This window comes from Myotis yumanensis, unplaced genomic scaffold, assembly GCF_028538775.1.
Source record: "Myotis yumanensis isolate MYYU_CA2020_CCGP unplaced genomic scaffold, mMyoYum1.0.hap1 SCAF_8, whole genome shotgun sequence".
NCBI classification, from domain to species: domain Eukaryota; kingdom Metazoa; phylum Chordata; class Mammalia; order Chiroptera; family Vespertilionidae; genus Myotis; species Myotis yumanensis.
The window spans coordinates 91,154,478-91,166,356 of record NW_027223759.1 but is presented as its reverse complement, the minus strand read 5'-3'; positions in this window follow the sequence as shown (position 1 = coordinate 91,166,356).

Here is an 11,879-nt window from a genome sequence, read left to right as displayed (position 1 = left end):
TTCACAAAGCATAACCAAAGGGAGACCTTGGCAGGCATTAAACTCTGCTGAGGCAAATTCTGCTTCATGTGGTAAGCATCTGCACAGCAGCTAGCACACTGTGATTGGGTTTGAGCCTCAAAGTCAGCCAACCAATATAAATCAAGACTCAATTACAACAGGAAGGCCCACATAAAACACACACACACACACACACACACACACACACACACACACTTTCTGGTTCAGCCAGCTCAAGTGATCAAAGGAGATTGCGTCACTAGACCTCACAGCACACCCACTGTATAAGGCCACCCCATGAGGACTGGGAGTCATAGCAAATCTAGCTAATACATAGAAACAAACACAAAAAAAGGCATACAAAATGGGGAGACAAAAAAACAAACAAACAAACAAACAAACAAAAAACAGGCCACAAATGAAAGAACAGGAGAACTTTCCAGGAAAAAAAAAGAGCTAAATGAAATGGAGGCAAGAAATTTATCTGATATAGAGTTCAAAGTAATGGTTACAAGGAGGCTCAAGAATATAGAAAAGAATACAGAAACCATAAAAAAGGACCAGTCAGAAATAAAGAATACAATATCTGAAATGAGGAATACAGTGGGATGTATTTATGGTTAGTTGGATGAAGCAGAGAATCAAAGCAGTGACTCAGAAGACAAGGTAGGAAAAATGACCCAATAAGAGCAACAACAACAATGAAATGTTATAAAAAGAAATAAAAAAAATTAGAATATTTCAAGGGACCTGTGGAAAAATATGAAATATAACAACATCTGCATCATAAGGGTACCAGAAGAAAAACAAAGTAAGAAATCAATACTTATTTGAAGAAATAATGACCAAAAAATTATTCCCTAACATGGTTAAGCACAGCAAGTAGCAAAAAAGATAAATCCAAAGAGGTACACATCAAGACAATTCATAATTAAAATGACAAAAATTAAATACAAAAAGTGAATCCTATAAGCTGTAAGAGAAAATTAATTACTTATAAGAGAGCTCCCATAATACACTCAGCTGCTTTCATAACAAACACATTTCAGGAAAGAGGGGATTGGCATGAAATATTCAAAATGATGAAGAGCAATGACCTACAACCCAAATACATTACTCAGCAAGGCTATTATTTTAAATTGAAGAAGAAATAAGGAAAATGGGCAAAGGATCTAAATAGATGCTTTTTGAAAAACGACGCACAGAAGGCCAAGAGACATGAAAATATGCTCTAAGTAACTAATCACTGAAGAGAAGCAAAGAAAAACATCAAGGTACCATCTCACACTTGTCAGAATGGCTGTCATCAACAAATCAACAAACAATAAGTGCTGGAGAGGATGTGGAGAAAAAGGAACACTTTTGCACTGCTGGTGGGAATGCAGACTGGTGTAGCCACTGTGGAAAACAGTATGGCAATTCATCAAAAAATTAAAAATGAAACTCCCATTTGACCCAGTAATCTAACTTCTAGGAATATATCCCAAGAAACCAGAAACACTACTCAGAAGGGATATATGCACCTCTATGTTCATAGCAGCACAATTTGTAATCGCTAAGATTTGGAAACAACCTAAGTGCCCATCAGCAGATGAGTGGATTAGAAAACTGTGGTACATCTACACAATGGAATACTATGCCACTATAAAAAAGGAACTTTTACCATTTGCAGCAGCATGGATGGACCTGGAAAGCATTATGCTAAGTGAAATAAGCCAGTCGGAGAAACAAATATCACATGATCTCACTCATAGGTGGGAGATAATGAATAACATAAACTGCTGAACAAAAATAGGTCCAACCTCAGAGAGAAGGTGTGGGGGTTAGGGGGGGGACGTAGTAAGAGATCAACCAAAGGACTTGTATGCATGTATATTAGTATAACTAATGGGCACGACACTGGGGCATTGGGGGCTTATTCTCAGGGGAGAGAGTGGTGGAGGAGGGGTCCTTCAGGGAAAAAGGAGACATAGGTAATACTTTAAAAAAATAACTATATAACTCATCCAAATAAATTCAATTACAAATGATCAAATATCTAAAAAAACACTTCTCAAAATTGCTTATACAGATGGCTAATAGACATATGAAAAGATGTTCAATGTCACTAATCATAAGAGAGATGCATATTGAAAGGCACAGTGACCACGCCATCTTGGGAAACAGAGCTGCTTGAGACTAGGATCCTGGCCTCAGCACCACCCAGTCTGATCTCAGAAGCATACCAGGACCCTGCAGCTACTGGGGACAGAGACCTGCGACCACAGCTACAGACCTTCGGACACCAAAAGTTCAGAAATCCCTGCGGCAGATCCGTGAGTACCAGAGCCCATCCCCCCTTCCCCCAGGCTTGCCGGCAGCGCCAGAGTAACTAACTGATAGACCTACCCCTTGCCGGGGCCTCAGCGCTGCAGGAACTTTGGCCTGGAAGTGCGCGAGTACCTTGGAACTGATCCTACGCGCACTGTGGGCTTCGGAGCCCTGGGCTGGGAGCAAAAGCGCGCACAGCTCCAGGAACTAATCCTGTGCGCACTGCTGGCTTTGGAGCCCTGGGCTGGGAGAATAAGGGCGCACACCACCAGGAACTGATCCTACGCGCACTGCGGGCTTTGGAGCCCTGGGCTGGGAGCAAAAGCGCGCACAGCACCAGGAACTAATCCTGTGCGCACTGCTGGCATCGGAACTCTGGGCTGGGAGCAATCGCGCGAACGGGAATTTGTCCGCCTAGCACAGGCCCAGGGACCCTGTTTCTCAGGGCAGGAGGCAGCACCAAGCACCAGTGACTTGACTGTGTTTCTTATCACCTGCGCCTGAAATCCTGATTTCCTGTGCATTCATACTAACACTACGGTGTCGGGTGAATTTCCCACCAAAATATAAGATGGCGCGGGCAATTATTTAGGTTTCCCGCGCAAAATCAGGGATTTTTATGATACCTATTACCCCAATGGGTATGAAACGGTTCGCATACGCAGGTAGGTATCTTTGTGAACGGCAAACAAACAAATATTTGGTAATACGCAGTTACAATTGGCCCGAGTTTACACGTTTCCCGCACTCCACCTCAAATCTATATGAACCGAGTTAAGACGGCTCCCGCGGAGTACGCGCAATTCACGCGAGCCGACTTAACTTGTTTCCCGCACTCCAAGTGCTAAGAACCAGTGAACCCAATTCCTGGTGCAAGGGCACACAGGGACCCTGATTCTCAAGGTGAGGTTGCGCGAAGCAACAGAGACTCTGATACTGGACTCTTGGGGAACTCTGACTCCTGGCGCAAGCTAGGGGGCTCTGCTCTGGTTTTCAACACGCTCCAGGGGGGCCTCTATTTCAGCACAGTGCAGCCAGGGTCCCTAATTCTAAGGGCACGTGCGAGGACACATTGAGTGTTGGCAACACTGACACAGAGCGAGCCTGGTTCCCACCAACCAACAACAACCACACATCTTAGTGTCAGAGCTCTTCAGTGACACTAGGGTGGTGGGAGCCTCCCACTGCACACGGCCCAGGCCCACGCAACTCAACCTTTGAACCATCAGGAGATAATCAGAATGAAGAGACGACACAACACCCAGAGGAAAGATAATGAGGAATCACCAAGAAAGGAAATTAATGAAGTTGAAGCGTGCAACATGACAGAAAAAGAATTCAGAATAATGGTGTACAATTCATTCACCGGATGGATGAGAAAATCAACAACCTATGCAAGAATCAGGAAGAAATGAAAAGTGATATAGCTACAATCAAAAACACCATGGAAAGTTTCAACAGCAGACTAGAAGAAGCAGAAGACCGAATTAGTGAGTTAGGAGATAAGGCAGAGAAACAAGCTCAATCTGAACAGCAACTGGAGAAAAAAATTAAAAAACAGGAGGAGAGCCTAAGGGAGCTTCGGGACAACATGAAACGAAGTAACATACGCATAATAGGGCTGCAAGAAGGACAAGAAGAGCAGCAAGGATTAGAAAATATATTTGAAGAAATAATGACAGAAAACTTCCCAGATATGGGGAAGAAAAAAGTTACACAAGTACAGAGAGTCCCAGGCAAGGTGAACCCCAAAAGACCCACACCAAGACACATCATAATAACGATGGCAAATGTACAAGACAAAGAGAGAATCTTAAAGGCTACAAGAGAGAAACAGAGAGTTACCTACAAAGGATCCCCCATCAGATTATCAAACGATTTCTCAACAGAAACACATCAGGCCAGAAAAGAATGGACGGAAATTTACAAAGTGATGCAAAGCAAAGGACTGAATCCAAGAATACTCTATCCAGCAAGGCTATCATTCAAAATTGAAGGGGAAATAAGAAACTTCACAGACAAAAAAAGGCTAAGGGAGTTCATCACCACCAAGCCAGCAATGCAAGAAATGCTAAAGGGACTGGTGTAAAAAGAAGAAATAAAAAGCCCAGAAAGAAAGCAGCCACAAAAAAATAGAAATGGCTACAAACAAGTACCTTTCAATAATAACTTTAAATGTAAATGGACTAAATGGTCCAATCAAAAGACATCGAGTGGCTGAATGGATAAAAAAACATGACCCATACATTTGCTGTCTACAAGAGACCCACCTCATTAGAAGGGACTCACACAGACTGAAAGTGAAGGGATGGAAAAATATCTTTCAGGCAAATGGAAATGAAAAAAAGCTGGGGTAGCAATACTTATATCCGACAAAATAGACCTCAAAGTGAAGGCCATAACAAGAGATAAGGAAGGCCACTTCATAATATTAAAGGGATCAATACAACAAGAGGATATAACCCTGATAAACATATATGCACCCAATGCAGGAGCACCCACATACATAAGAAAACTCCTGGAAGATATCAGGGGAGAGATCGACAACAATACAATCATAGTAGGGGACTTTAATACACCACTGACATCACTGGATAAATCCGCTAGACAAAAACTCAGCAAAGAAGCAGCAATCCTAAATGACTCACTAGATCAGATGGACTTAATTGACATCTTCAGAACACTTCACCCCAAAGCCATGGAATATACATTCCTCTCAGGTGCTCATGGGACATATTCAAAAATAGACCACATATTGGGTCACAAACAAAGTCTCCACAAATTCAAGAAGATTGAAATCATAAAAAGCATCTTCCCAGACCACGATGGCATAATGTTAGAAATAAACTACAATAAAAACAACCCAAAATACTCAAATACTTGGAAGCTGAATAGCATGTTATTAAATATTGATTGGGTTACCAATGACATCAAAGAAGAAATTAAAAACATCCTGGACACTAATGACAATGAAAACACAACAATCCAAAACCTATGGGACACAATGAAAGCAGTCCTGAGAGGGAAGTTTATAGCTCTACAGGCCTATCTCAAAAAACAAGAAAAAATGGTAGTTAATCATCTAACTCTACAACTCAAAGAATTAGAAAGAGAGCAACAAGAAAACCCCAGAGTGAGCAGAAGAAAGGAGATAATAAAGATTAGAGCAGAAATCAATGAAATAGAGACCAAAAAAACAATATAGAAAATCAATGAAACCAAGAGCTGGTTCTTTGAAAGGATAAACAAGATTGACAAACCCCTAGCCAGGCTCACCAAGAAGCAAAGAGAGAGGTCCCAAATAAACCAAATCAGAAATGATAGAGGTGAAATAACAACGGACCCCACAGAAATACAAATGATTGTTAAACAATACTATGAACAGCTCTACTCCAACAAACTAGACAACCTGGAGGAAATGGACAAATTCCTAGAAAAATACAACATTCCAAAACTCAATCAGGAAGAATCTAAAAATCTCAATAGGCCAATAACTATGGAAGAAATTGAAGCAGTCATCAAAAAGCTTCCAGCAAACAAAAGCCCAGGACCAGACGGCTTCTCAGGGGAGTTTTACCAAACTTTCAAGGAAGAACTAAAGCCTATCCCCCTCAGATTTCTACAAAAAGTTCAAGAGGATGGAACACTTCCAAACACATTCTATGAAGCTAGCATCACCCTAATTCCAAAACCAGGTAAAGACAACACAATGAAAGAGAATTACAGGCTAATATCCCTCATGAACATAGATGCCAAAATCCTCGACAAAATCTTAGCAAATCGGATCCAGCAGTACATCAGAAGGATCATACACCATGACCAAGTAGGATTTATCCCAGGGATGCAAGGATGGTACAACATCCGTAAATCAATAAACGTGATACATCACATAAACAAATTGAAAGAAAAAAACCACATGGTCATATCAATTGATGCAGAAAAAGCATTCGACAAAATCCAACACCCATTTTTGATAAAAACTCTCAGCAAGGTGGGAATAGAAGGATCATACCTCAACATAATAAAAGCCATATATGACAGGCCCACAGCCAACATCATACTCAATGGACAAAAACTAACACCATTTCCCCTAAGAATAGGAACAAGACAGGGATGCCCACTCTCACCACTCCTGTTCAACATAGTCCTGGAAGTATTAGCCATTGCAATTAGAAAAGAAGAAGAAATAAAAGGCATCCAAATTGGAAAAGAGGAAGTAAAACTGTTCTTATTTGCAGATGACATGATATTATACATACAAAACCCTAGAGACTCCATCAAAAAACTACTAGACTTAATACATGAATTTGGCAATGTAGCAGGATACAAAATTAACCCCAAGAAATCCGAGGCATTTCTATACACCAATAGTGAACTTTCAGAAAGAGAGATTATAAAAACAATCCGATTTACCATCGCACCAAAAAAATTAAGATACCTAGGAATAAACTTAACTAAAGAGGTAAAAGACCTCTACTCAGAAAACTACAGGACGTTGAAAAAAGAGATAGAGGAAGACATAAACAGATGGAAGAACATACCATGTTCTTGGATTGGTAGAATAAACATCATTAAAATGTCCATACTACCCAAAGGAATCTATAAATTCAACGCACTTCCCATTAAAGTACCAATGGCCTTTTTCAAAGATCTAGAACAAACTCTCCAAAAATTCATCTGGAATAAAAAAAGACCTCGAATAGCTGCAGCGATCCTGAGAAAAAACAAAGTAGGTGGGATCTCAATGCCAGATATCAAGCTGTATTACAAAGCCACTGTTCTCAAAACTGCCTGGTACTGGCACAAGAACAGACATATAGATCAATGGAATAGAATAGAGAGTCCAGAAATTAGCCCGAACCAATATGCTCAATTAATTTTTGACAAAGGAGGCATGAACATACAATGGAGCCAAGATAGTCTCTTCAATAAATGGTGTTGGGAAAATTGGACAGATATATGCAAGAAAATGAAACTAGACCACCAACTTACACCATACACAAAAATAAACTCAAAATGGATAAAGGACTTAAATGTATGACAGGAAACCATAAAAATTCTAGAAGAATACAAAGGCAACAAAATCTCAGACATATGCCAAAGCAATTTCTTCACTGATACAGCTCCTAGGGCAGTTGAAACTAAAGAGAAAATGAACAAATGGGACTACATCAAAATAAAAAGCTTCTGCACAGCAAAAGAAACCATCAAGAAAACAACAAGAAAACCCACTTCGTGGGAAAACATATTTGCCAACGTCATATCTGATAAGGGCTTAATCTCCAAAATTTATAGGGAACTCATACAACTTAACAAAAAGAAGATAAACAATCCAATCAAAAAATGGGCAAAGGATCTAAATAGACACCTTTCAAAAGAGGACATTCAGAAAGCCAAGAGACATATGAAAACATGCTCAAAGTCACTAATCATCCGAGAGTTGCAAATCAAAACAACAATGAGGTACCATCTCACACCTGTCAGAATGGCCATCATCAACAAATCAACAAACGACAAGTGCTGGAGGGGATGTGGAGAAAAAGGAACACTTGTGCACTGCTGGTGGGAATGCCGACTGGTGCAGCCACTATGGAAGACAGTATGGAGTTTCCTCAAAAAATTGGAAATGGAACTCCCATTTGACCCTGTGATCCCACTTCTAGGAATATATCCCAAGAAAACAGAAACACCAATCAGAAAGGATATATGCACCCCTATGTTCATAGCAGCACAATTCACCATAGCTAAGATCTAGAAACAGCCTAAGTGCCCATCAGTAGATGAATGGATTAGAAAACTGTGGTACATCTACACGATGGAATACTATGCTGCTGTAAAAAAGAAGGAACTCTTACCATTTGCAACAGCATGGATGGAACTGGAGAGCATTATGCTAAGTGAAACAAGCCAGTCAATGAAGGGGAAATACCACATGATCTCACTCATTCATGGATAATAAAGACCATTACAAACTTTTGAACAATAATAGATACAGAGGCAGAGCTGCCTCAAACTGATTGTCAAACTGCAGTGGGAAGGCCAGGGTGGGTTGGGTGATAGGAGGGAGGGGAGTAAGAGATCAACGGAAGGACTTGTATGCATCCATATAAGCATAACTAATGGACATAAGACACTGGGGTTTAAGGGAGGGCAGGGGTTTGTCAAAGGCGGGGGGGAAAAAGACACTTATGTAATACCCTTTGTAATACTTTTAGCAAAAAATAAAAAAAATAAAAAAATAAAAAATAATAAAATAAAATAAAAAAAAGAGAGATGCATATTAAAACCATAATGCAATATCACTTCTCCCCTGTCAGAATGACTGCTGTTAATAAATCAACAAGCAACGAGTGTTGGTGAGGATGTGGAGAAAAGGGAACTCTGCACTGTTGGTAGGAATGCAGACTGTTGCAGCCATTATGAAAAAACAGTATGGAGCTTCCCCCCAAAATTAAAATGAAACTTCCTTAGGACCCAGAGATTATATTTCTTTGATTTTATCAGAAGAAACCAGAAACACTGATCAGAAAGAGCATATGCAGCCATATGTTCATTGCAGCTTTATTTACAACTAGAGGCCTGGTGCATGAATTTGTGCAAAAGTAGGGTTTCTAGGTCTGGCCAGTGATCAGGACTGATTGAGGCCTTCCAGCTGCAGGCCAGGGTCTTCCTTTGTTCCGCACCTCTCCCTAGTGGTCAGCGCATGTCATAGGGGTGATCAAACTCCCAGTCTCTCGGTTGAACTCCCAAGGGGACACTTTGCATATTAGCCTTATATATATATAAATAGCCAAGATTTGGAAGCAGCCTAATGCCCATCCTAAGTGGATGAGTGACTATAAATGAGTGACTATAAATGCTCTGGTATGTTGACACAATGAAATACTCCTCAGTCATAAGAAAGAAGGAAATATTCCCCTTTGGGACAGCATGGATGGACCTGGAGAGTATTATGCTAAGTGAAATGAACCCATCAGAAAAAAGACAAATAACATAAGATTTCACTTATATGTGGAATCCAATGAACAAAATGAACTAAGTAAGAAGCAAAATAGGGACAGAATCATAGATAGAGAGCAGGCTGATAGCTGTGGGGGTTGGGGAACCTTGTTAGGAGGGTGGAGGGATTGAGCAAAATAGAAAAAGAGAGAGAGAGGAAAAAATCATGGATATGGATAACAGTGTGGTGATTGCAGGGAGGTATTGAGTTAGGGGCAGTGGAGGAGGGTGTAGAGGGTATAAATGGTGATGAATGAAGACTTAAATTGGGGTGATAAACATACAATACAGTGTATAGATAGTGCATTGTAGAACTGTGTGTCTGAAACCTGTATAGTTTTGTTTACCAGTGTCACCCTAATCTATATATATAAAGCCCTAATATGCAAATATACTGTATGGCAGCACAATTGAATAACCAAACAATTGGTCATTATGACATGTGCTGACCACCAGGGGGTGCGTGCAGAACATGGTGGACATCAGAAGCAGGCTACAGAGCACAGAACATGGAGGCGTCAGCTGCAGTGGGATGGTGGAGAAGATGAGTGGGGGTGCCAGACCAAGGCAGGGTGCTGGTCTCTATCATCAGGGCAAGCATCTGGTGGTTATTAAAAATTCTTTGCTCCTGTGCACTACTGTCCCTCTGGTGCTCGCACCTGCTGCCAGCACTGGCCCCGCTTGCACCCACTGCTGGTACCAGAGCCACCACTTACACCTGCTGTTGTTCTGGGTGTCTCAGGGCTTCTTCACCTCCCCCTGCTCCTGAGGGGCAATCAGGGCAGCAGCCACCACTTGCATCCACTGACAGTGCTGGCCCTGCTCACTCATGCTGCTGTCGCCAGCCCTGATCACTCTGCACCATCAGCAGGTGCGAGCAGGGCCGGCACCATCAGCATGTGAGAGCAGTGGCAGCAGGAGCGGGGCCACCAGCAGGCAGGGAACTGGGGGCCATGTCGAGAGGGGCTGGGTGGGGGTGGATAGGAGGGCCAAGACCCACCCCTGTGCCCACCGCAGCCTTGCAGCCCAGAGTTCCTTACAAGGTGCATGAATTTGTGCACTGGGCCCTTAGTAAATTCAATAAAATGAAAAAAAAAAATTAAGAAAAAAAAATAAACTGAAACCCACAATGGCTATGTAACTGTTAAGCCACACGAAAGAGAGAGAGAGAGAGAGAGAGAGAGAGAGAGAGAGAGAGATTAAAAATGAGTAATCTTATTTTTCATTACAAAGCCTTTTTGCTGACATTTTATGCTAGAAAATATTGAGGCCAAAATTATTGAGAAAGAAGGTAAAGAGAGATTAAATGGTTATGGGAGAAGACTGACTTGCAGTGGTAAATGCACAATACAATGTACAGATGATGTACTGTGGAATTGTATACCTAAAACCTGTATACTTTTATTAATCAATGGCACTCCAATATAGTAAATAAAAAGTAATAATAACAAAACATATTGAAGTTATTGTGTATTGGCATGAGGCCAACATGCCAATTTGAGTTGGGTATAGCAAAGGATTGTGTTAATGGAAAACTTTTTAAACTTTTAAAAAGCTGAGATATGAAGTCAAGATTAAGGATGTGAGGATAAAGCCTGGAATTATGAATTCATGTGAGTTTTTAAAACTCGCCTATATCTTCCATGAGACTGAACACATTTTCCAAGAAGGAATAATGTCCAAAGAAGAGTGCACATGGATGGCACCTAGTTGGGCCTTCCTATAAAGTAAATAACTTCCTATGTAACTGTCAAACATAAAATGTCAAGAAATGTTGCTCCAATAGTAATAATGTCTGTTGTATAGTAGGTCTCAATAAATACATTTTCCTGTTGATGAAAGAATGGAGTGAATGAAAATATAGTCGAGAGGAAGAAAAACAAACTTGAGAAGGAATTGTCAGACATAGGGATAGAACTAAGTTATAATAGTGTTAAGAAAGCCAACAGAATAGAGAACTTTAAGAATTGTTTTTAATTCTTTAAGATTCTTTAAATTCTTGTTGAAAGCATTATGTATGTGTCCTTTTCCCCCATTGACCCCTCCCAGCCTGCCCCTGCCCCCCAGCCCAGACCTTCACCCCCTATTATCTGTGTCCATTGATTATGTTTATAAGCATACAAGTTCATTGGTTGATTTCTTCCCACCCGCCCACCCTCCCCTGCCTTCCCTCTGAGGTTTGACAGTCTGTTCAATGCTTCTATGTTTGCTAAGCAAAATAAGCCTATCAGGAAAAGATAAGTATTACATGATCTCACTCATATGTGGGATATAATGAACAACATAAACTGATGAGCAAAAATAGATCCAGAGATATAGAAGCATCAAACTTTAAGAATTTTGAGTTGTTTACAGTGTAAAATGAGGCAGGGGAATTCAGTTAACAATGGATCAATATCCATGGCTGACTGTACTTTGATGAGAGGATTTTGAGAGCCTGTAATAGAATGCTAGAGAATAAAGTTGAGCAATATATGTAGGGAACAAAGTGAGGGCCCTTCTTTGAAGGCTTCCAGGAAGAAGTTATACTAGGTTCAGATCTACAACAACAGTAAGTGTTTCCCAAGAAA